Genomic DNA, 24,782 nt, shown 5'->3' with positions numbered 1-24,782 from the left:
CGGCCCTTGTTTATTTGGATGAGAGTAGCGTTCTCCTTCTCCTCGTCTTCTATGTTTCTTGTTCTTCACTTTTGCTGCCGGCCGGAGTGGCCGAGCGGTTCTGAGCGCTACAGTCTGGAACCGCGCGACCGCGCAGGTTCGAATCCTGTCTCGGGCATGGAGGTGTGTTATGTCCTTAGGTTAGTTAGGTTTAAGTAGTTCTAAGTTCTAGGGGACTGATGACCTCAGAAGTTGGGAAGTCCCATAGTGCTCAGAGCCATCACTTTTGCTTGACGACAGCTAATGGAATGAGAAGGTCGCGTCCATTATAATCAGATTAATAGCGGGCCAACACGCTAGTGTGTGTGTGTGTGTGTGTGTGTGTGTGTGTGTGTCTGTGTGCGCGCGTGCGTTGTATTTGTAGATTTGGCGAAGCCAACAGTGAAGTCGTTAACGCCCAAGGAGAAAGGTCACTAGTGGTGTCTGTGAAGAACACTCGAAGAATGTAGGACACCTGTAAATGGAACGTGCGTTCGGAATTATTGGCCAGGAGATACCATTAGGTATGTTTGGCAACCACTATGGTGAGTTGCGCGTCGATGATGATGAAATAATCATTAGGACAACACGTACACTCAGTCCCGAGCGGAGAAAATCCCCGACCCGGTCGGGAATCGAATCCGGAGCGCTGCGTTTGAGAGTTCGTAACACCACAGCAGCGCGAGGTGTTGACGGAGACCTCGTACACAACACGTGTACGGCCCATTCTTGAGTATTTCTGGAGTGTGTTACATCCTCATCGGATCGGATGAAGATGAGATATCGAAGCAATTCGGAAGCATGCCAATCATTTTGCTACCAGTCGGTGTCAAAGAAGGTGATTTTCTTTTTTACACGCTGTAGAACGGTTTTGTTACCAGCACACTATGTCACATAAGGAGTAGAGGGACAAAATAAGGAAAAGTGAAGCTCGTACAGAGGCGCACAGGCAGTAAGTTCTACCCTGAAAAACAGCAAATGGCATGACCAGCAACGATAAAAGCTTCCCTACAGCACGCGCTGTGAAGTGGCTTCTGGAGTAAGGAAGTAGATAGAGGTCTTTGTCGTTGGAGAGCTTGTTGCTCTATCCAAAACATTAATTTTGTCCCTTTTCTGTGACCTAGTATCCCATCCGCTTCAGTTACTTTAATTAGACTAATGCTGCTGTCAACTTGGCTGCAAACTCGCTCTCCCGCCACTGTTGCGCCGCTCAAAAACGCCATTCAGGCTACCTCCGTACTCGCGCGGTCCCCAGCCACCCGCGCTGCGCCTAAAAAACGTAAATAATTTCCGAATGCGCGGCGCTGCCTCCTTTCAGCGGCCGCGGGCAGCCAGCCAGCCAGCCGGTAGGCCGCGGCGGCAGTGTCCGCTGTCCAGAGACGTCCAGGGGCGCCGCGAATTACTTAATTAAACCGAGTCCACTCTGCGCTCCCCACCCCTGCTGCAACAGCGCTGCCGCAGTTTCATTATGTAATTAAAGCACCGAAAGCAATTTACAATCGAGTTTTCCGTTTACATCGGCCCGCCGTCAAAATGTGGAAATTCCATTTGGGGAAACTTTGATCTTAACTTTCGCCTCGAACACTTTGTTGTTTTAAACCGGTCGATTAATCATTTAGCCGGTAAGCGCCGCCCTTTGACAAGATTGACAATTCTGGCCGCGGAGCCCCCTCGCGGCCGCGCTTTGTCCCCCTGCCGAGTTTGTCCGGTTTTATTTCATTTCCTCGCAGCGAGTGGGACGAGCCTTCAAAGAGAGCCGCGCCGGAGCGCCGATCGACCTTCCGGCTCGCCGGCCTAGAGGCTCCGCACGCGGCAGGCGTGTACAGTGGCGACCGGGGACGACTGACAACCTCGTCCGTCTGTTCGGATGACGTTAGCGGACAGTGCTCGCTGGTCGACGGGTCGTATTGGAAAAGCAACGGCAATTCGGTCAGAAAAAGTGTGAAGAGAATTTCAAAGACTCTGCGACAAACCTGTAGGGGTGGGAGATCACATCATGGAGAATGCCTTTCGTTAGGGAAACAACGTTCACTAACGCTTCGTGGCGACGTTAGCAGTCTTCAATAACTCATTATGCTCCTAAATGATAGCAGGACATAGATAATTTACTTCATTTGTATGCAATGTGTGTTGTGCCTAGATCTGCTCCACGTGAAAGGCGACAGGGGGGCTTCTAAAAAATACAGAAGTAAAAACAAGACGCGACGCGAAGGAATTTTACGAATGGGAAGGAAATCGGTAGACGTGATGTACATGTACAGACAAACAAAGGAGTACAGTTTCACAAAAAATTGGATTATTTATTGAAGAGAAAGGGCGTCACAAATTGAGCAAGTCAATAATGCACTGATCCAGCTCTTGTCCTTATGTAAGCAGTTATTCGTCATAGCATAGTTTCACTGAGTTGTTGGATGCCCTCCTCCTGGATGTCACGCCGAATCCTGCCAAACTGACGCCTTAGATCGTCAAAATCCATAGATAGTTGGAGGGCTATACCCGTAATACTCCAAACTTTCTGAACTGGGCATAGATCCGGCGACCTTGCTAGCAAGCACGAAGACGAGCAGTAGAAAGTGGCGGGCGCTATCTTGCTGAAATGTAAGGACGGGATGGCTTGCCATGAAGGGCAACAAAACGAGACGTAGAATATCGCCAACGTGCTGGTGTGTGAAGGTGTCGCGGATGACAACCAAAGGGGTCTTACTATGAAAAGAAATGGCACCTTAGGCAACCACTCCTTTCTGTGCGGCCGTATGGCTGGCGACGGACAGGTTGGTGTCCCACGGCTGTCTGTAGCGCCTCCAGACAAGTCCTCGACCTGTAATCTCATCGACTGCATTATAACTGACTTCAGTCCACGATGACCTACGAAGACGTGTCCGGTGACGTCCCAGAGAGCGGTGGGACACTAATCTGACTGTCGCAAGCCACAACGCCGGACAATCACACCTTGCGCTACCCCCAACACTGAAGGCTGAAGTAAGTTCAATTCGAATGAAATCTTTTAGGCAAATTACGTGGAAATCTGTATTTTCTTCGACCACTTTGCGATTGAAACAAAATTTTACCCTACCGAAAACAGCGAGGTCAAAAAACAAACACCACACAGAAATACCGTTGCGATTTGCAGAACCGGGTGATTGTACCCATACTGCCCTCGAAGAAAGTAAATGTCCTCGGTCAACCGCACTGGACGTCCATCGGACGTCATAAGTATTGAAAAAGTGCTCGGTCGGAATAGGCGACTGTAATAATTACACGTAAAATAATGCGTTGAGTCTGTGGTGATGGTCAAGTAAAACGGAGAATGGAAAATCTAGTTCTTGCCATAGTCAAATTGTGTCACACTATTAAGAGAGAGTAGCCGTGTTCACACCTCTTTTTCTACTGGCAGAATTCTGCCAATAGCTGTATACGCATTCACTCTTCGACGCCTCGTTATGTAATTGCGCAACACACCAGAATATCAGGGAAGAGTGTGGCTATCGCGAGACCCGCATGCGTTCAGAATTCGCACGACGCTGAGACGTACATTATTTTAGATTATTACCAATAACCTCACACCCCTGAATCTGTAAAAAACCGAACTCCCACGAACAAATACGTCCAAGAAAATTTTGTTTTGAGGCATCTCAGTATTTATGATCGCATATCTCTCAACTACGTGTCGTACAATGATATAATTTAGCACATGTATTCAGTGATATATGTGAATATTATTTGTAAAACATGTTGCGAGTAAAGTAAGCAGTAAAGAAGTAACACGTTAAAACGTCATGCCTGACGCTGAATTTTTACTGTATGAACAGCTAAAACGTAGGAACCGACAATCTTTTTTCTTTCCTTTCATTATTGGGTGCCGAGTGTCAGCGAGAAAAAGTTCAGGAAAAGACTGAAATTATGTGAAAAATTTGTTGTAAGTCGCTAAGTGCTCTCTTTGTGAACTACGTGCGCCTCGGGCTACGCTGCCTGAAGACATATAGACACTTTCCAACGGTAATGCTTATCTTATTGTGTTAAATCTGTAACGTAACGTTATAGCATGACAGCATTTCATATTTTTAAACTACCTGAGTACCCGACGTTGCCCTTGTATGTATTTATTATAATCCTGTTATCAGTCTCCTCCTCTCTCCTCTTTCTGCCCGTCTTCTCCAACGCCCTCTCTGTCCACCACCTTTCCCATCTCCACCTCCCCCCCCCCCCCCCCCCTCACACAAACACACACTTCTCTCAACCTCTGCCCCTCTGTCTCTCGTCCATCTGGTCCTCCTCCCTCATTTCATCTTCTCCTTCCTCCTCTATCCATCTCCTCCTCCCCCCTCTTGAGTTATCCATCTCCTCCTCCCTCCTCTTGAGTTCACTTCCTTCTTCCCCCCCCCCTCTCTCCTCCTCAGTCACTTTACCTCCTCCTCTCATCTCTGTCAATCTCCAGCTCTCCCTTCTGCCTATTTACTTCTGCCCTCTCCCTCTGTACATCTTCACTTCCCTTCCTATTTCCTCCTCCACATCTCTCTGTCCATCCCCTCTTCCAACCTCTTTCAGTCCATTTCTCCTCTTTCCCTTATCTGTCCATGTCCCCTATCCTTTCTCTGTCCACCTCCTCCTCCCTCATACTGTGTTCATGTTCTCCTACTGTGCATCTCTTCCTCCCCTTCTCTCCTCATGTTACCACCCCTACCCCAATGGAAGGTTGCTGGTTCTACCCTCACGCTATTTATTTCCAGATAGTAAGTAATGTGTGTACCTCGTTTAGTTGACATCGATCCAGGGGTTTAGGAACAGATTTTTACCCATAGCTTTGCCCGCATGTGCGCATCTCCAATTTATTTGTTCTATATTCAACATATTTCTCTTACACTTGTACATATTTTTCACCTGCATCTCTAGCGAAGTTCGCACTGTAGTTCCGTTTTCACGCGGCTCAGTGCTTATGACGTCCTACTTACTGGACTATTGGTCGTACAATGATACAGTTTTGCAGGTGCATTCAGTGGTTTTACGTGAATACTCTCTGCAAAATGTGTCGCGAATACAATTGGTAGTAAAGAAGTAATCAATTAAAGTGTCATGCCTAATGCAGTTTAACTGTATGAACAGTGAAAATAAAGTAAGCGGTAAACTTTTTTTCCATTCATGACTTTGTACGGGTTGCCAGCGAGAAAAACCTTCATAAAAGACCGAAATAATTTGTAAAGTTTGTTGCAAGTCACTACATGCTCTCATCCTCGAAAACTGAGTGAATGGAGTATGAGTAGTCGTGCGCCGTGGGATGCAACTCTTTTCCACCCCCACCCCCACCCCTACTCCTTTGTTAGGTAAGTGGTTCTTATCCCCAAAATGAACCTTCCAGGACAGTAAGTGACGTGAGTACCAAGTTTGATTGAAATTGGTCCACTGCTTGAGGACGAGATGTGGAAGATACATGCGTACATACATTTTCATAATATGTATGTATTCGGCTACATGGGCAACTGTAACTAGGTCCGGTGACTGCTTTAGTCGTTCATTAATGTAGATTATTTGTAATACATGCAGTTTTAATAATTAATTCGCCATGAAAAAATAGTGACAAACTTTAGCTGGTAATTCGAAGGTTTGCTGCCAGATTACAGGTTAGACCCGAGGATTTTTGTTACATGCTGATGTGCCTTCCTCAATCAGTTGCGTGATCCGCCAAAACGTATTTGTACTGCGATGTATTCAGGAATGAAGAGTTAAACACCATGTCGTCGTTAAAGAAATCCAACACGGAAGAGCATTCTGGATTGCCTCAAGATGGGGAACATCTGGACATTAGGCTAGAGCTTTACTCATTTACGGGAACGACGAAGAACCGAAATAGGACTAATAAGAGGAAGAAAAATCTCCGCCCTTTTCATACACGGTCCCACTGTCTTAACAACTGGATATTTTCAGACTATTCTGAATCTTTGAACCAATTAAAACTAGTCAACTAGCTTGGATCTAATACATTGATGTAACTAGTTATGCTGCTTTGAGTGTTATTTTTATTTGAACTGTAGGCCTACTTCAGCTAAACAGCCATCACCAGGTTATCTGTAATAGAACATCTAATAAATTTTGGCACTTTTGTTGTATTACATTTGAGTTACTTATGAATACTATAATATGATTTTAAATACGTTTTCAAGTTCTGACTTCCATGCAGCATCATTGTTTCTGATGCTGGGACTAGTCAGAAAATAAAAACAAGTTGAACTGTAGTGCATCTGATCAAAATTTATTTAACAGCTGGCTTAAGCCATTGTTTTGTTTGATAGCATGTGAACCAACAATTCCCCTGGAACGTTGCAACTCATATACTGCCAAACAAAAGTATTTTTTAAGCTACGAGTTATTCAGTGAAACCTCCTAAGATTTAAATTTCTTGTATAAAACAGTAATAATATCATTCTGAAGGTAACTGGGCGAGAAAACCGTAGCATTCTTTGGCTGCATGGGGAAGATGACTTTCCTTTCCCGAGATCGGTAAGAACCTGATAGAATCAGGGAGTCAAAACGCATTTCCCCACACGGACCACAGAATGGCGACTAAAATTGACGAGTAAACAGGTACTGTTCTCCCATCTAGTTCTTCCTAGCGTTTATTTCATATGCAACCTACAGTTTAATAAAACTGAGGCTGCCATGTTATAGTGACGATAAATCTGTATTTTCATCTATTCCTGTCTGATCTGATAAACGTATTATTCATAACGTTCCAATGGCTGCAATCTCCAATACAGACGCAAATCATGACGCAGTGTATGACCGTTGTATTTGAACAAGGCATTTGTGGAAGGAGGAGGGAAGCAAGGTACCATCCAGAAGTGTGAATCGCGTGTTTTTCAATTAACAAGCACAAAAAGTCTAAGTGTCAGTGGCGACTCTTAGCTCTGCTTCGTAGAACAAGATGCTGCTAGAGTCATCTAAACCCTTACTCCCCTGCTCTAACGTATGTTTCAACATAGAATTATACAGCCACTCGGTTGCACATAACTGGTAGGTACATTGACTTAGGTTACGACATCTACTAGGCACGTCTTCTTCACAATGAAATTTTATTAAATCGTACAACGACGTTGCTAAAAAGCAAAGGTCCGAATGTAGAGCAGCTATGCTTAAGCCAAAAGTGAAATAAAACGTTATAGCCTTTGCCACGTGTGCCCAGCTGGGAACAACATCAGACTGATGCCTCATAGTAGAACGTGTTGGGGATCGACATGGTTCATTATCACGAGATTCATGTATTTCCAGAGCACCTGTGTTATCGAGCAATCACTGACGAGTATGGTGTCGGACTGCGGCCTGGTGGATCCTTACTCACAGCTGTTGGCAGCGAGCTGGTCACTAGTGCGACGCGAGCGGTAAGCCGGCACCAAGGCTCACTGGCCCAGCATGTCCAATTGATCGAATTTTTAATCCTGTTTGTCAGAGGTTGATGGAATAAAGTCAAGTACCGTGTCCACCACCACCCGCATAGATTAAAGCCAAAAATAAAAGCGGCAGAGCGAGTGGAGGGGAAGGGTTGCGCCAGGCGCCCAGCTCCCCTCTTGTCTGCTAAAAAGCAAAAACATATGAACTCCGGAGGCACCACTGTTTGTTCCAGCTTTTCCGTGCTGCCGACTGTGTCATTCTTCATTATGTGTCGCAGAGTATGTTGAATTTAGAGTGCTCGTGCTTTTTTTTTATTTTTGTTAGGAAAGGGCGAAGGGGTTTAGGGGTTTCCGCCCTTCGCTTTCCTTCCCCTTTTTTTATTTTTGTAAACTGTAGCGTTGGCGAGCCGGAGCGGGAAGAGCTCAGGGAGAGAGGGTGGTCCCATTTCGGCCGTGCTGCCTTCCCTGCACCCACGCCCTGTCATCAGTTTTATGAAGCAGAAAATTGATGGATTTGGTGAGGGAGAGGGGTGGAATTTGGGGGGTGTGGGATGTATGGTGGCTCGGGACAGGTGGACGACACCAACCGATCGACATTTCGGGAAACGTGTGGTGTGGGTGGCTGCGTGTGGTGTGGGTAGGTGGATGGGCGCGTATTTTCGACGCCTCCCCCTCCGCCCTCCTCCATTCCCGCATGTTTATTATAGGGCTCGCGGTGTGTGTTCGCGGAGGTTTTGCCGCGATCCGGTGTTATTAAATATTTACTCCGAGCAAATTAGCGGCCATCCGCCGCCGTTATCGGTTTATGTATTCTATACGCTAAATTTATGTGTGCGTAAAGAACAGCGGTATAAACTTCCGCGTGCACTGCGGTACCGGCTTCGCCCCAGTGAAAAAGCTCGGCGCGAAACGCTGCGCCACCGTCTCACTTGTTTGCCGCACTGCTCAGTCCCGCCATTATTCGGATCCTCCCGCAACCTAAAAATGTGTATCTATCAAAAATATTTAGCGTCTTTCGAAGAGCTCAGAGTAGGCACACTGTACACATCGGACAAATTATCGACTGTACTCTTTACATTCGTAAACAATTACACTTTCACATACGAATGTCTCGTGCATTTGATGCTCCTCAGCTTGGAGAATTTGCAGATATGTCATTTTTTATGGTAGTTTATTCTATTGGAGTAGTTCCGGGCGTTTTCTCCTCATCGGTGATATCTACATTTCAGAAGACAAATATTGTTTATGCTATGTTTTTTATGAGTATATGATTTTCTGTGCTGCCCTAATGTGACTTGCCTTGTATGTACTCCTTTTTAGCGTATTCCAAAGACGGTATTACGAAGTAATCGTATAATAATATGAATGTATGTTTTATATATGCATAAAGATGTACGCCTCAGTCATTATTTGTTTTATACCGTAGACTATGTATTACCTTACTTCTAATCTGCCGGTGGGATCATGTCGGGACAGTATAGAGAATGTTCAATGAATGTGTAACAAAGGCGCCGGATTGCTGTAAATTAGGAAGTCAGTTACAGCACGGATTAATATGCGTGACATGTAATCTCCACACTATCAGTGAAATGCGTGCTTTCGTTTTGACTCCTCTGCCAGCTGTTAAAAAAAGGCTCTGAGCACTATGGGACTTAACATCTGAGGTCATCAGTCCCCTAGACTTAGAACTACTTAAACCGAACTAACCGAAGGACTTCACACAGATCCATGCCCGAGGCAGGATTCGAACCTACGACCGTAGCAGCAGCGCGGTTTCGGACTGAAACGCCTAGAACCGCTCGGCCACAGCGGCCGGGCGCGGATTTCAATTTCCGCAGGACTGCAGGGAGGTACTAGCAAAAAAAATTAATTACGTTACATAATTTTTGATGGTCATACTTACAGCTTTCATACTAGCCCTGCTGCAAAGGCTAACACGCGGTAAGGAATATAGAAGAACTAATGCCCAGATGTCACAGTGAATGCTTAAGCAAACTCCTACAGTACCTGAAAATAGGAATTAATTTATAAAACGCTTCATTCTACGCATAAGGAACCTTAACTGGTGCAGTACTTAATCATTTAAATCCTTATGGACGGAGTCAGAGGCTTTCGAAAACCTTTGTGGTACGATGGGTGAATTCATTCAAATCGAACTATGTGGTTCGAGAGACTCTTTCAAGTCTCAGACATCTATGATGAATATATGTATACTGAAGCGACGGATGAAAGTTTGTACGTAGCCAGGATTCGAACCCATCTTTCTTGCTCACGAGGCAGATGCGGTAACCACTACCGCACCATGACACAGTGGTTCGGACAAATTCTCTGAATATCCTACTACGCATGCCTCCTCAGTCCAGATTCCAATTCATGTCTCAGCCCACTTGGCAATCCCCCTAAACTCGGACAGTATTGCAGAGCCTCTTCAGCTATATTGGAGAAGCACCTAACCATTGAATGAAACGAAGGATGTTGCCAGAAAACACAGAAAGAGGTGCTTTAATCAGATGAACCTATGTGGTGCCAGACGTTTTTCAAGTCTCAAATAACTGCGAATTTTCGTTTGGCCGTTCAGTGTGCATACATACTTCTATGAAGCGACGAATTAAAATTTGCTTCGAATCCCTGTATCGGTATAAATTTTCATTCGTCGCTTCGATCAGCTTATTTACATAATGGATGAAATTAAGATGACCCGTAAGCTGTATTCACAGTCATCCCTTAATATGAGCTAGCAATTTTGACTTGTGTGATTGTAAAATGTGCACTTATGACCTGTAATGCTTCCAGAATGAGATTTTCCCTCTGCAGCGGAGTGTGCGCTCATATGAAACTTCCTGGCAGATTAAAACTGTGTGCCCGACCGAGACTCGAACTCGGGACCTTTGCCTTTCGCGGGCAAGTGCTCTACCAACTGAGCTAGCCGAGCACGACTCACGCCCCCTCCTCACAGCTTTACTTCAGCCAGTACTTCGTCTCCTATCATCCAAATTTCACAGAAGCTCTCCTGTGAACCCTGCAGAACTAGCACTCCTGAAAGAAAGGATATTGCGGAGACATGGCTTAGCCACAGCCTGGGCGATGTTTCCAGTATGAGGTTTTCACTCTGCAGCGGAGTGTGCTCTGATATGAAACTTCCTGGCACATTAAAACTGTGTGCCAGACTGAGACTCGAACTCGGGACCTTTGCCTTCGCAGAAGAGCTTCTGTGAAGTTTGAAAAGTAGGAGACGAGGTACTGATGGAAGTGAAGCTGTGAGAACGAGGCGTGAGTCGTGCTTGAATGCTTAGTTGGTAGAGCACTTGCCCGGGAAAGGCAAAGGTCATGAGTTCGAGTCTCCGTCCGGCACACAGTTTTAATCTGCCAGGAAGTTTCACTAGTAATGTTGTCTACAAATAATATTTAACTCTGGTGTCCGCAGTGCAACAGCGGTGGTTGGGTTGTCATTGGTGTGGCGAAGGAGACCAAACAGCGGCGTCATCGGTCTTGTCGGACTATGAAACGATGGGGAAGGAAGTCGGCAGCGCCCTTTGACGGTATTTGCCTGAAGCGTTTTAGGGAAATCGAGGAAAACCTAAATCAGGATGGCCGGGCGTGGGTTTGAGCCGTCGTTTCCCGAACGCCAGTCCAGTGTGCTAACCACTGCGCCAGCTCGCTCGGTACGGTGTCGGTGCAGTAGCTCGATGCACACGGCCTGCCGGCGGCCGGTAGGTGCTCCTAGTGACGTCAGCGGAAAACCGGGCAGCGGAGCTGTCCGGAGGCCCGCCACCGCCGCCACCCCCGCCACCTCCCCCGTCCAGCCGTACATTATGTAGCAGCCGGGTTCGCGCAGAGTCGGCGGCGGCGCGCCGGCGACGCTCGTAATTCGTTTGTCTAAATTCATGGGCCGCAGCAGAGGCGCCCGCCGGCAGACAGAGTACGTCACCCGAAGACGCAGTTGCCGCGGCGCGCGCCGGCTTTTATTAAGCCGCGGGCGGCGCTATTTTCGGCGGGGATGAGATTGCGCCCACCATACGCGCCGTTGCGGCGGCCGTTTACGCCGGCCGGAGGTGTGGGAGGCCGAGTGCACAGCTGCTCCGCGCCCGCCGATGTACTGCGCCGCCCCGTTCCGTCTCTGCGCGCCCGCAAACGGACGCGGGCTGTGCCAGATGCGTGGAGCTGCGTGCAGCGAGCGATGTTGTTGGGGGGGAGCCATCAGTCCGAGGACTGGTTTCAGTCAGCTGTCGGCGCTATCGTCTGTCTACTGGAACTCTTTCGTCTCTTTGTAACTAATGAAACTTGTTTACTCTGAAACAAAATGCACCGAAATACTGTTTCTCTCTCTCTCTCTCTCTCTCTCTCTATCTCTCTCCCTCTCTCTCTCTCTCTCTGTGTGTGTGTGTGTGTGTGTGTGTGTGTGTGTGTCAACTGCCAAAGAGTGTATTCTCGAAATCAATTTGACATGGACATCGACATCTACATCTAGATGATTACTCTGCAATTCACCATTAAGTGTCAGCCATGGGTTTGTCGAACCACCTTTAAGCTATTTCTCTACCGTTTCACACTCGGAACAGCGGGCGGAAAAAACGAACACTCAATCTTAGCGTGCGAGCTCTGATTTCTCTTACTTATAAGAATGATCGTTTCTCCCTATGCAAGTAAATGTGAACAACACATTTTTGCATTCAGGGGAAAGAAACCTCGTCACCGATATTCCAGCAACGAAAAATGTCTTTCCTTTACTGACTGCCGCCCCAACTCGCTTCCCATATCCGTGACACTCTCTCCCGTATTTCGCGATAATCCTAGAAAATGAACTGCCATTCTTTGAACTTTTTCGATGTCCTCCAGTAGTCCTATTTGGTAAGAATCCCACAGTGCACAACAGAACGGTCAAGCATAATACAAACAGGCATAGTATAGGCAGTCTCTTTATCAGACTTAGAAAAGTGTTATATCAGTAAGTCGCAGTCTCTGCTTCACTTTCCTCACGGCATTATGAATGTGATCGTTCGAAGTTCAGTTTTTCGTAACTGTACTTCCTAGGTATTTTAGTTGAATTGCAACACTTTAGATTTGTGTGATTTATCGTGTAACGGAAATTTTGCAGGAATTCTCTTAGTGTTCATGTGGATGACTTCACACTTTTACTGATTAAGAGTCAACAGCCATTTATCGCACCATACATATATCTTGTTTAAATCATTTTGCAGTTGGTTTTGATGTTCTGATGACTTTAATAGTCGGAAAATGACAGCATCATCTGCACACAATCGGAAATGGCTGCTCAGATATATTTATATTTATATATTTTTATATGTGAAGAACAACAGAGAGCCAATAGCATTTCCTTGGGGAACACGAGGTATAATTTCTGTTTTACTCGATGATTTTCCGTCGGTTCTACACACTGTGACATTTCTGACAGGAAATCACGAATCCAGTGACACATATGAGGCACTGAAATTTACTACAAGTGTGAGGAACGGTGCTAAAAGCCTCCTCGGAAGCTAGAAATAGGGAACCAATCGAAGAAATCCCCTGTCGATAGCACTCCTTACTTCGTGTGAATAAAGAGCTAGTTGTGTATGACAAGAACGATATTTCGGCATCCATGTTAGCTATTTGTCATAAAATCGTTCTCTTCGAGGTAACTTATAATGTTCTAAAACGCTATATGTTGCAAAATCCTACTGTAAATTGACATCTGTGGTATGAATCTGTAATTCATCAGATTACTCTTTCTTGAGTATTGGTGTGACTGTGCAGCTTTCCTTCTCTGGATATGGATCTTTTCTTCGAGCGAGCGGCTGTGTCTAATTGTTAGGTAGGTGTCTATTGTATGAGCATAGTCTGAAAGAAACCTAATTCGTACCTTATCTGGACCGGAAGGCTTGACTTTATTAAGTGATATAAGTTGCTTCGCTACACCGAGGTTATCAACTTCTAACTTACTCATGTTCCACCCGTTCTTGATTCGAATTCAGAACTACTTAATTCGTCTTCTTTGGTGAAGGAATTTCTGAAAACTGTGTTTAATCACCCCGCGTTAGTGGCGTTGTCATCTTTACTATGGTGTGTACCACTGGTGTCGCGCAGTCGACGTATTGATTGTATGTTGCCGCCGTCGTATTTTGTGTCAGAATTCGAAAATGAGTTTAGCTGTAGGAGGTATCAAAAGCATCTTGCACTGAAGTCTGTGCTATGCTTCAAGCTCCAGCAAGACATCACCAGACCTATAGATTTTGTGTTCTTTAAAATTTGGGATGTTTCTTCGTTGCTTCTGGAGCAGTGTCCTGACGTGTTTTGTGTAAAATGGGGAGTACATTCAAAGGGTCTAGGCAACAACGTTCCTGTAACATCTTCAGCTGATGATGAACTTCCAGTGGATCGAGTCTTGTAAACACTGCATCACCTCGCTTCGTACTTTCAGAAGACTACCCAACAGTTAAATTTGTATTCGATGTTAGCAAATTTGTTTTTTTTTAGAAACAGTTTTTACGCTATGCTAATTCTTTATTTTCTACGCTCACTATCTTGGCCATCATCAGTTATTTCGCCCCGCAAACAAGAAAATCCACCTACTTCTTAATTACAAGGTGTGTCTGAGGAGCTCTGTGAATGGTCTGAGAAATTAAAGGAAATAATAATTAACAAACGAAGTACCTTTACTGTCTTTCAGAGTAATCACCATTAGCTATAACACACATGTGACAGGAACTGTAAAGAGCAAACGCTTCTTGTGGAGTCGCTCGAAAGACCGTGGTCACGCGTTGTTGGATATCCTCATCACGGCGAGAGATGAGACCTGGAGCTAGCAGTACGACAGCCAGCTGCAGAGTGTACATCGTCTTCCCCGCCTCTCTCGATTAGAAATTCATGATGGATCACAAACTCTTGCTGTGGAAAAAGGCCATCAACATCGCCTTAATCTTGGAGTTCGTGAGCCAACTTTTATTCGGAGGTAGGGAAGGCGATGAAAACCGTGCCATTGACTGTCTTGGTCTCCGGATAGTATTGCTAGAGCCAGGTCGCGTCTCTCGTCGTGATGCGGATATCCAACGACGTGTGACCACTGTGCTTCGAGCGATTCCACAAGAAGTTTCTGCAGACAGTTTCCAACAACTTTACAGTCCCTTTCACGTGTGTGTTATGGCTAACGGTGATCACTCTGAAGGCCAGTAAAGGAAGTCAGTTCATTAGCGTCCTTTCCTTTATTTCCAGACACCATTCAACGAACATTTCAGTCGAACCTTGTGCTCATTTTCTCATCTAAGTGCCTCAGCGTCACCTGGTTTAATTCGACAACATTCCATTGCTTTAGGTTAATCGTTGTTGATATGTAACTTGCAACATTTTTTCGAGAGACCATCGTTCTCTTCACTTGATCTCTAAAGCCCTTTGTTATCTATGACACATTTAGTGCGTTGTCACGAATTCTTATAACTTTTGTTGCCTTCTCTCATCTTTAATCCTTTTTCGGAATATCTCTTTAGTTTCCTTTGCTACTGCTTTGCTTCCAGATTGAATAAAGTGGGACATAGGTCCCTGTCTTCCCTTCAGTTCCTCGGAATTTTAAAAGTGCACTCTGGTTTCTGTACATGTTCTAAATTATTCTTAACTCTCTGCATTTTATCAATGATAATTTCATAACTCGCAAAATAACGTATTAGTCAACTCTGCTATCAGCGCTATCAATTGGCGTTTGCTGGATAAAATGCAGTGATGAGCAGGTGAAACTAACTAACATTAATCAGAGGGCAATGATGTACATAAATCAAAATTCATCAGCCTATTAATACTATGGAAATATTGCCTCGTGAACGCCTAAAAACGAATAAAATTTATTTTAAAATGAGAAGACATGTCTTTTCCACCATCCAATCTAGGATATTTACTTGCAAGACATTACGTTTGTGTACAATCGATCTTTGAACGTGACCGAATTTGAGGACCACAGAAGCAGGAGATAAACGAAGGACTGAAGCTGAAGGGACAACTCCCAGTTACAGGAAATTTTGTCCAGCGGATTTGCGACACTCATAAATGATGAATTCTTTGAGTAAAAGCTAAACACGTTGTTGTATATATAGCAAATCATTTATGCACTACTGGAAATGAACAACTTGACGCTAGTGACTAAGGCATGGCAGAATGCACGAGACACTGCGAGAGGGCAGTTAATGCGATGATGAATCGCGCAGTGCTGAAGATAAGCCAAGAACCGAGTTGTCAGCAGCGAAAAGTTGCAAGGTCTGCATCAGTTGTTAACCTCCAGAGCCAGTAGCAGCCAGTTTTCCGCGTGTGCAACATTGTTAGAATTCCCGGCCAGCGTGGACGTAAAACGTTTTAGCGAGGTGGCACAGATGGTCCGCAGGGGGCCGGGTGGTCATACCGCAGAACTGCGACGGGTCTCCGCGGTGCATCGAGCAGATGGTGCACGCGGCCGTCAGCCCGGGTCAGCACAGCCGCTTCGCACGAATGCACGCCTCGGCCGTCGCAGCAAATCAGGGAGAGCGTTTGTCCTCCATTCGCGCCCCAAGATCGTCCAGCACGGCCCCAGTTGCGTCGCGATACGCGCTTATGGATGGACGGAGGGAGACTCATTATCTTCAGTGATGAGAGTCGCTTCTGCCTTAGGGCCAAAGACGATTCGTACGCGTGTGTGGAATTGCGCAAGTGACCTCCAGCGTCTGGATTGTAGACGACAGAGACGCACACAGGGTAAACACCTGGCTGGTAATCGAATTGTGCGCTTGTGAATATGCGACTGGATTCGTGATTTCCCGTCAGAGAGGTCGTTCGTAGTAACTACCGGAAAGTCGTCGAGCAAAACGGAAGTAATTCCTGGCGTTGCACAACGTAGTGTTATGGGCCCTCTGCTGTTCCTTATCTACATAAACGATTGTGAACACAACGTGAGCAGCCGTCTTAGGTTGTTTTCAGATGATGTTGTCGTTTATCGCCTAGTAAAGTCATCAGCAGAACAAAACAAATAGCAAACGATGTGGAAAATATATCTATATGGTGGTAAAATCGGTAATTGACCGTAAATAATGAAAAGTGTGAGGTCATCCAAGTGAGTCCTCCAAGGAATCTGATAAACTTCGGTTACATGTTAAACCAATCGGCTCTAAGGGCCGAATATTTGACTAAATACCTAGAGTTTAGAGTTACTAACAATTTAAATTCGAAAGAACAAATAGGAAAGGTTGTGGGGAAGTCGATCCAAAGACTATGATTTATTGGCAAAACACTTGTAAGATGCAACAGATCTACTACAAAGACTGCCTATACTACACTTGTCCGTCTTCTTTTGGAGGACTGCTGCGCGAACTGGGATCCTTACCAGGTAGGATTAACGGAGGACAGTGTCATGAACATAATAAGGGATTTGGGGTGTGCATCACCAAAACAAAGGCGTTTCTCGTTGCGGCGGAATCTTGTCACGAAATTTCAATCAACTAACTTTCTCCTCTGAACGTATTTTGTTGACGCCGACTTAGATAGGGAGAAAGTATAACTATAATAAAATAAGTGACATCAAACCTCTCGCGGAAAAATATAGCTGGCCTTACCTTCGCGCGCTTTTCGAAAGTTGAATAAATGAGAGTTATTGTGAAAGTGACTCGATGAATCCTCTGCCAGGCCCTTAAGTCTGATTTTTAGACTATACATGTAGATGTAGATATAGGTGTAGATCATAGTATGGAGAGCCATATCTTACGGTGGCCGTGATCGTAGAGAGGACATTTAACAATGTAGCGCATCCAAAACGTCATTCGACACGCCTTACTACCATTCGGACACCAACAAGACGAGGCACGCCCAGCTTGATCTCCAAAGTGCACGTCGACTATCCTGGCCAGCACGGAGTACGTTTGGGACTGGATGAAACTTCCTCTTGCGCGATCTGTAGAACCGTTAGGAAATCTGGCCCAACTGAGGAATCAGGTGAAAACTGCAAGGCAGGCCATTCCGCTAGACTAGATTCGTCACCTCTATAATCGTCTGTATTGGAGAACAGCAGCCTGCATTGCTGTAAAAGGGAAGGTACATAGACTACTGGCGTTGGCACCCAGGCTCCCTGGCGACTGTACTCAGGTGTGGTCCTCGGGAGTGTGCCAGTGAAACTCCCCCGATTGTATCGAAGAAGTCTTGGTGCTGTTCATTCATTTTACAGTGGTGTGTGCACCGTTAATGGGAGGCGTTGTTACGTGCAACGTCTAGCTAGTGCAGTGTCAGTAACTCATTTGCGATTCTGGTTTTTCGATAGCCGCCAATCCAGTGTGTGTGTATTAATTTTAAGATTGTTCGTCATGTTTTAAAGTAGGAGTCGTCATTGTTTGTAACTAAGGAAAAAGATTGCGTTCTGTTGTTTTTCATGTTTTTGGCGATTACCGGGAGAGTGCGCGACGCCTCTGCAGACTAGACCACGCCGTGTGTGTGTGTGTGTGTGTGTGTGTGTGTGTGTGTGTGTGTGTGTGTGTGTCGCGGGCCATCGCTACTAAGCGGCGGAGTTCGCTCGTATTGCCTCGAGAGACGCTGCGCGTTGTAAAACTGATGACTTATGATTTTTCTACTAACGAGGATGGTCATTACATTGTATACTGTATTCTTGTATAAATATGTTCAGAATCTACGTCGAGGTAAATGGAGATTAACGTCCTATGCTATTTGGCAGTGCTTATTTCAGTGTCTTATCATTCTCTCAAAATTATTTCGACAATGAATTCATTTACTTTTGTCTGTACACAGTTAAAAGATGTTCTGATGACTTTTTTTTTTACTGATACAGAAGCCTGACTGGTCAGCAATCTTAACTACCTGAGAAATCCGGCGTTTCCCAAATATTTATTGATAGCTGTGCCAGAGACTTTGCGCACGTTGAGTTTATTTCGGACTAATAAAACTTATTCGTATACAACGTTTGGAGTAGTATGATTGAGGGGATGAACGAAGAGCTTGTTTGCTTGAGTAAGACGGGGATTCCACGTAGAGCTGGCCGTGCGGAAAGCGACTGACACTGAGGTCAACGTTCGAGGCACGAATCGTCTGGCCTCGTGCTTTTTTAACGGTGATGGTAGAACTTAAGCGCACCGGGAACTGTACACAGTTAAAGCGAAATGGGAAACTGTTTCCAATACGCAGGTTACGGAGTATAAAAAACTTTTTCTCCTGCTCCACTTCCTGTCAAACGTGCCACTTTCACGATGTTACGCTAGAGAGAAGTAACTGAAAGTCTTTGTGAGTGAAGAGTTCAGAAGATCGACATAATGTAAGACGCTCTCGATCACAGTTATGTCGCGCCTCGCTTTTGAAGGGAATTTCCATACAGTGACTTAAAGCCTGATGTTCTTGAGCCTCAGAAAGTCTGCCTTCATCATATTTATTGGATTCTTGAGACCGCATAGTCCTCAATCTTTTAGCCGTTCTGGAGCACACAGGAAGACCCTACCACTTTCTAGACACCTTCAGTCGTAAACAAACCAAATCAAAAAATAATAAACACCCACCTAAATCACAGAGGAAACTCAAGAAAATCATTTATCTTAGCCAAGAAGCCAAATATAAATAAAACCTATAGATAGAAGCAGAGCAGTCACGTTAAGTTTTTAAAGTAAGAAGTCAACTCAGTAAATCATGACATCCCAGCCCAATAAATTCAGTGTTAGTTTGTATTTTCGAAGACAAGAATGCTGTGCTTAACTCTGTCACCTAAACTTCCGAAAATAAATCTTTCATTAAGTTAAAAAAAAGGCTAGCAGCGCCATCTGTTGGTTCTTTGGTGGACTCAGAAACTAACAGCGCCGTCTATTGGTTCTTTGGCATACTACGCCGTGATGATTAAACATACGAACTACTAACATGAGCAGACGAAGTTTAAATAAAATTTTGAATTACGATATGTTTTTTCCGTGATGCAACTTTGAGGAAATGAAGCCTGTACGTTGCCATAAGCTACGCTCAAGTTATCTGAGAAAAACCCATGAAAATTCAACCATTAATTTTGGAGATTAGCGTGTTCAAACAGACAGACATGGCGGTATTACTATTTTATTACCAGTAAAGATTTTACGAGCGGAATCAATTTATCCATTATGATTTATTTGGATACCATGTCAGTTCAAATACGATGTCAGTTCAAAAGACTGGATTATTAAGAAACAGAGAAAAACTGAGTTGGTGATTCTAATGAACGGGTTGTTCAATATAGTCTCCCCACACTAGTGCACAACTCGCAGAATCTTCATATAACCGCAAGAGACCTTAAGAAAAGTCCTTGTTGGGGATGATGTTAAACTCACGCACCACATTGTCTCGAATGTCTGTTACGTGAGCAAAGCGTTCACCTTGCATGTGATTTTCTGAACTTTTCCGTTATGTGCTAACTACGTATTGGCGAAAACAAATCTCGTCACCCCTGATGATTTTTTCTAGGAAAGGATTTTTCCCCGTTTAGCAAATCAGTCAAGTCGCGACAGGTGTCCATGTGTCTGTTTTTGTTCGGGTGTCAAGGTGTGCGGACCAAAATGTGTCCATACTTTTCTCCTTTTCAAAACATTCTAGGGAATGCTTTCACACCAGGTTTAGTGATGACATTCCAGTGCGATTTGTCACATAACAACGTTGATACCCTACGGGCGCACGCTCCTACTGAACACTGCCTATTCACATGTGACTGGTCGAATGCATATTTGTTGTTTTCAGCTATTAATTCAAGCTTCCACCATTCTATGGAATGGGGGACCTAGAAACGACAGAGAGGCTTCGTCCCCGCCGTAGCCCGCAGTGGTACCAACCCCACATCAGTCGACAGCAGTCCACCCACCCCATCGCTGCCCCACATCGAACCCAGGGTTATTGTGCGGTTCGGCCCTCAGTGGACACCCCCAACCCCCGGGAACGCCTTATACCAGACGAGTGTAGCCCCAAATGTTTGCGTGATAGACTAATTATGGGTAATTGAGGTAGAATAAGGGAACGAGCCCGCATTCGCCGATCCAGATGGGAAACCGCCTTCGAAACCATCAACAGGCTGGCCGGCACACCGGACCTCGACATTAATCCGCCGGGCGGATTCGTGCCGGGGACCGGCACGCCTTCCTACTCGGGAAGCAGCGCGTTAGACCGAACGGCTAACCGGGCGGGCTTCCACTACAGTAGTTACCGCACTAACGTCGCTTATACGCCAGGAATAAAATTTTTCTAGGAATTCTTTAGGTTGACTGTATATACAACCTGTGTCAGTAAATTAGTTACGGTACACGTGGTCCGTGACGTCGAACGATTTACACACAGGGTATTTTGCAGTACATCGTCAGACCATTGATTGTCGTGTCGTTTCGAAGATTCGTGTCTGCAATGGTAGCAGCGATGGCGATTCTAGCAACGAGGTCTTCTTCTGTTTGTACAATGGATTCAAGCACCAGCTGTTTCATATGCTCCCAGAGGAAGAAATCCAGATTCGTGAGGCCACATGACTTAGATGGCCAGGCCACAGAGCCACATCACCGTTTCATCGATTCCCGTAGGTGGATCTCAGATGATTCCTCACAGCAATGCTGAAATGGACCACCGCCGCGTCGCGCTGGACGTACATCCTGTGAATTGGTGTCTTTCAAGCAGACTTCAGAGGCAACCATCAGTGCACAGAGCGTTTTGAATGTTAGTACACATACGCAGTCAGCGACACCGACACAGCAGCTTGAGTCAGTACCGCTAACAGAATGTTGCCTAACATGACACTGTGACTTCAGAAACCATAATTATGTTACTTATCGAAGTAAATTTGTTTTGATGCTCTATATCTTCTGTATTAATCTAAGGGAATAGTTTCGGAACACTACATATAGGGTGAGTCACGTAAGACGTTAACACTCTTTTATTTCGTGCATGGTTTCAGGTATCGAAACGAAGTTTTCGGCAAGTTATTTAACGCTAAGGGCGGCGTACTTTGGTTTGTAACAAAGAGTCTTAATATTGAAGCAAGTATGATTTTAATAGCATGATTAACTTTTTTAACATCAGAAACCGCTTGAAAAGACGAGTACAGTGCTTGTAATTTCGAGACTGATTCTACTCGCAAACGTATCCGAGAAGTATTCTAAAATGAAAAGGCACTCGGGCAAAATCACTTACTGCGTTGTACATATGCTCGTGGCAGATTACGTCGTTCTGTGAAATCTTTCGACTGTTTAAGTGTCTGCACTGCATAACTAGCAAGACCTGTGTTTAGTGGCCGGTTATTTCCTGTTCAACAATTCTTGCGTACACGCACGTACACCATAGGAGAAGCTAGACATGCCGCTTTTATACGGCGAATGACAAACAAATCCTGTCGAAATGGTAATGGAAAACTGCCCGCTGAAACTCTCGTTGTTTCCACAAAAACCTGGAAACACACATATTTGAAATACTTTTCCTAAGCCCCATCTGATGCGCAAGTAGCTAGCATATGCCATAGTTCCACATACAAAAGCCGTAACTGACGTTTTATCTATGTCACAAAAGAAATCTGATTTTTCTTAGTAGCGTAGTTTGTTCTCTCTGCTTATAACTACGGATATAAAGTTTGATCGGGGAATAACAAATACACTTTATTTTTCATATGGCAGCTCACGTATAAGGATTATAAAGCAGTTTGAGGATATGTGCACGGCCAGTCAAATTCTGTTCCCGCTTCCGCAATACTTGCAAATTTCCGTTCTTTTCCGCGCGAAACAACACACGGCTTTTGAGACTGGGAAGCGGCACCCTGGGGCTGTAGTTGCGCCGATAACCCGGCAAACTTCCTCCCGAAATCGTCCGAATTTAATCGAGCTCTATTAAAAGTAAACAGACGGGCCGGCGCGCACGTCCCCGGCTTGAAATTCCGCCCGCCGAGATATAAAATGCAAATTTAATCAAATTCGCATAAAAATAACTAGGAGTAATGGGATCAGGGGCACCAACGGCGGCCCAGAAATAATAAACCGGCAAATTAAATTATCCGGGGTGGCGGCAGACGGCTCTGGGGCGGCGGTCGGCCGTCGTCGCAGCGACGGCGTCAGCTGTAAAACGTGAAATACGGCGGTGGGCCGCGCCAGACAGCAGAGACGGCCGGCGCGACCGCGAGTGAGCCAGGGGGCGTTTGTCGCGGCTCCGGGACACCCCTGAGCGCTTCACTGGCCACGAACACACAGGCACCGCTCTTGAGGAAATGTGCCTGTCGGCGATCGCTATCGGAAAGAGGAGCCTTTGAGGATAAGGTAGAAGACAGTTTCTCCTTCTATGTTCTGCTGGTTTCCGATCCCATTCGAAGAACGACACAATTAAAACTCTGTGTAGGTAAAGTAGGGGCATTCTTTTCTCTCCGTTCGTCGGTGTCTGCAGTTCGTGATTTACTGAAATCACACCACGTTTCACCTCCGGCTGTATTGGCAGCCTTTAATAGGGAATGCAATAGATCGATATAAATTGTCTGCTCAGCTTTGAACCAATCCATTTCCTGTCCTTTTTTGGATGACCAGCGATCGAAGCGCGTCAGAAAATTAATAAAATATTTGTGGTCTACATAAACATAATGCAAATATATAGCTGACGTAGCACACAAGTTACCGCCAAACCACATATACTTTGTGATCTGCCCTCTCCTCGCAACGAGGTTTACAGTTTTCAGCTAAAGCGTGACCGGAGAAAGGAATATATACCGTTTGATATTCTGCTTTTAGATTAGTGACTTTCGGAATGAACGAGAGGAGATACCGCCAGGGAGAAAACTCACTTCACTCTTTCGGACTCGTCGTTTCTACTTTTTTCCTTTCACAGTCTGATGCGAATGTCCTGCTGCTTCCATTAGTAGGAACATAGCCGCTTGCTCACTGTTCAACGCCAGTAACAGCGTTAATGGTTGGTCTGTAACGAGTTTTCCATTGAATGACGTTAAAACGTATAAAAAAGGGAAAATAAAGGTGAACAGCTGACCTGAATAGCTGGAGCTATTATCTTTTCACGGACCAGTAAGAAAACAAGTTGAACAAAGCGTCGTCTCGTTGTGTTGCATGACAGTACCAGCGGTCGTTACTGTATTTCGCTGCTCTACTTACGTCTGCAGCACGAAACTCGCGGCAATCGTAACTGAAGGAAAGATCGTCACGCTAAGGGGATGCAGATATTTTCATCATATTATGACAATTGCTGGAGCGTCATATTCTTTGGTCGCAAATGAAAAATGAGCACCATGGAGCAATGGCCCTACACGAATGACATTCTCTTCACGTGTTACGTAGTAATCACATATTTTCTTGGTAGTTTCTTCTGCGACGCAACGCGGGCCTGTATTCAGACAGTAGTCTACAACGTCAGGTGTTCACGACGATTCTGCAAGTCGAACAGCACAACCACTTGACGTGTCTCCGCGGTATTCTTTCTTCGAGGTACGCAAACAACGCAAGAGAAATTCTCTGGAATTTGTAAGGTGGGGGATGAGAAACTGTGAGGGCGCGTTGTGGCTTGTGTTTGGATGCCCAGTCGGTAGAGCGCTTGGCAGAGGCCCCAGGCCCGAACCCAGGTTTAGCACACCACTTTATTCTGCCAGGAAGCTTCTAAGCAGAGCCCTCATTCGGGAGCCAATTCTCGGGAAACTGTTACTGAAGATCTGGAATGATACCCTGGCTACAACGACACAGTGTTCTAATTTGTACTGCTGCCATTACGTGATCAGTAAAAGTCTGGTACGGCACACCAGGTGTGTTACTGTACGCCCCTGTCTTCCTGATCAGCACTATTAGCTTCTGCAACTTCCTTGAACCGCCGACTCTATCGACACTTCTCGTCCAACGTGTTGGGTAATTTTTTGATGGACTATCAGCCTTCTCCGATTCTGCAGTAGCCCACAGTTGAGATTCAGTTGTTGTTGGTGTTATATTCAGCTTGAAGACTGCTTTGGTGCAGCTCTGCAGGCTAATCAATCCTTTGCAGGCCTTTACATCTATGCGTAACCATCACACCTTGCAACCGTTGAATCTGCGTAGTGTATCAAGCCTTCTTCTCCCTCTACAGTTTTTACCCCCATATTTCTGTCCATAACCAAGATGACGATTCTTTGATGCCTCAGAGTGTGTTCTATCAACCGATCGCTTCATTTAATCAACTTGTGGTATAGATTTCTTTTCTGTCAGTTCGGTTCAGTAATTTCTCATTACCTACACGACGTACACATATAATGTTCTCAATTTTCCTATAGCGCCACGTTTTAAAAGTTTCTTTTCTCATCTTGTATGAGCTGTTTATCGTCTACGTTTCACTTCCGTTAAAGACCGTACTGCAAGCGAATATCTTCACAAAACGCTCTCTAATGCCGTCATTTGTATTAGACGTTAAAAAATTTCTGAAATGCACTTCTTGCTATTGCCAGGC

General features: G+C 45.2%; 1 protein-coding gene across 5 annotated transcripts in view; it reads left to right on the top strand.

The window, feature by feature from the left end:
- The window catches only part of LOC126278218 (CUGBP Elav-like family member 2), a 2,351,537-nt gene that overhangs the window by 865,994 nt on the left and 1,460,761 nt on the right, over nt 1-24,782 (top strand). The window lies entirely within an intron of this gene.

Source organism: Schistocerca gregaria, chromosome 6, assembly GCF_023897955.1.
Source record: "Schistocerca gregaria isolate iqSchGreg1 chromosome 6, iqSchGreg1.2, whole genome shotgun sequence".
Lineage (NCBI taxonomy): Eukaryota > Metazoa > Arthropoda > Insecta > Orthoptera > Acrididae > Schistocerca > Schistocerca gregaria.
This window is presented reverse-complemented; position numbering and strand designations above follow the sequence as displayed.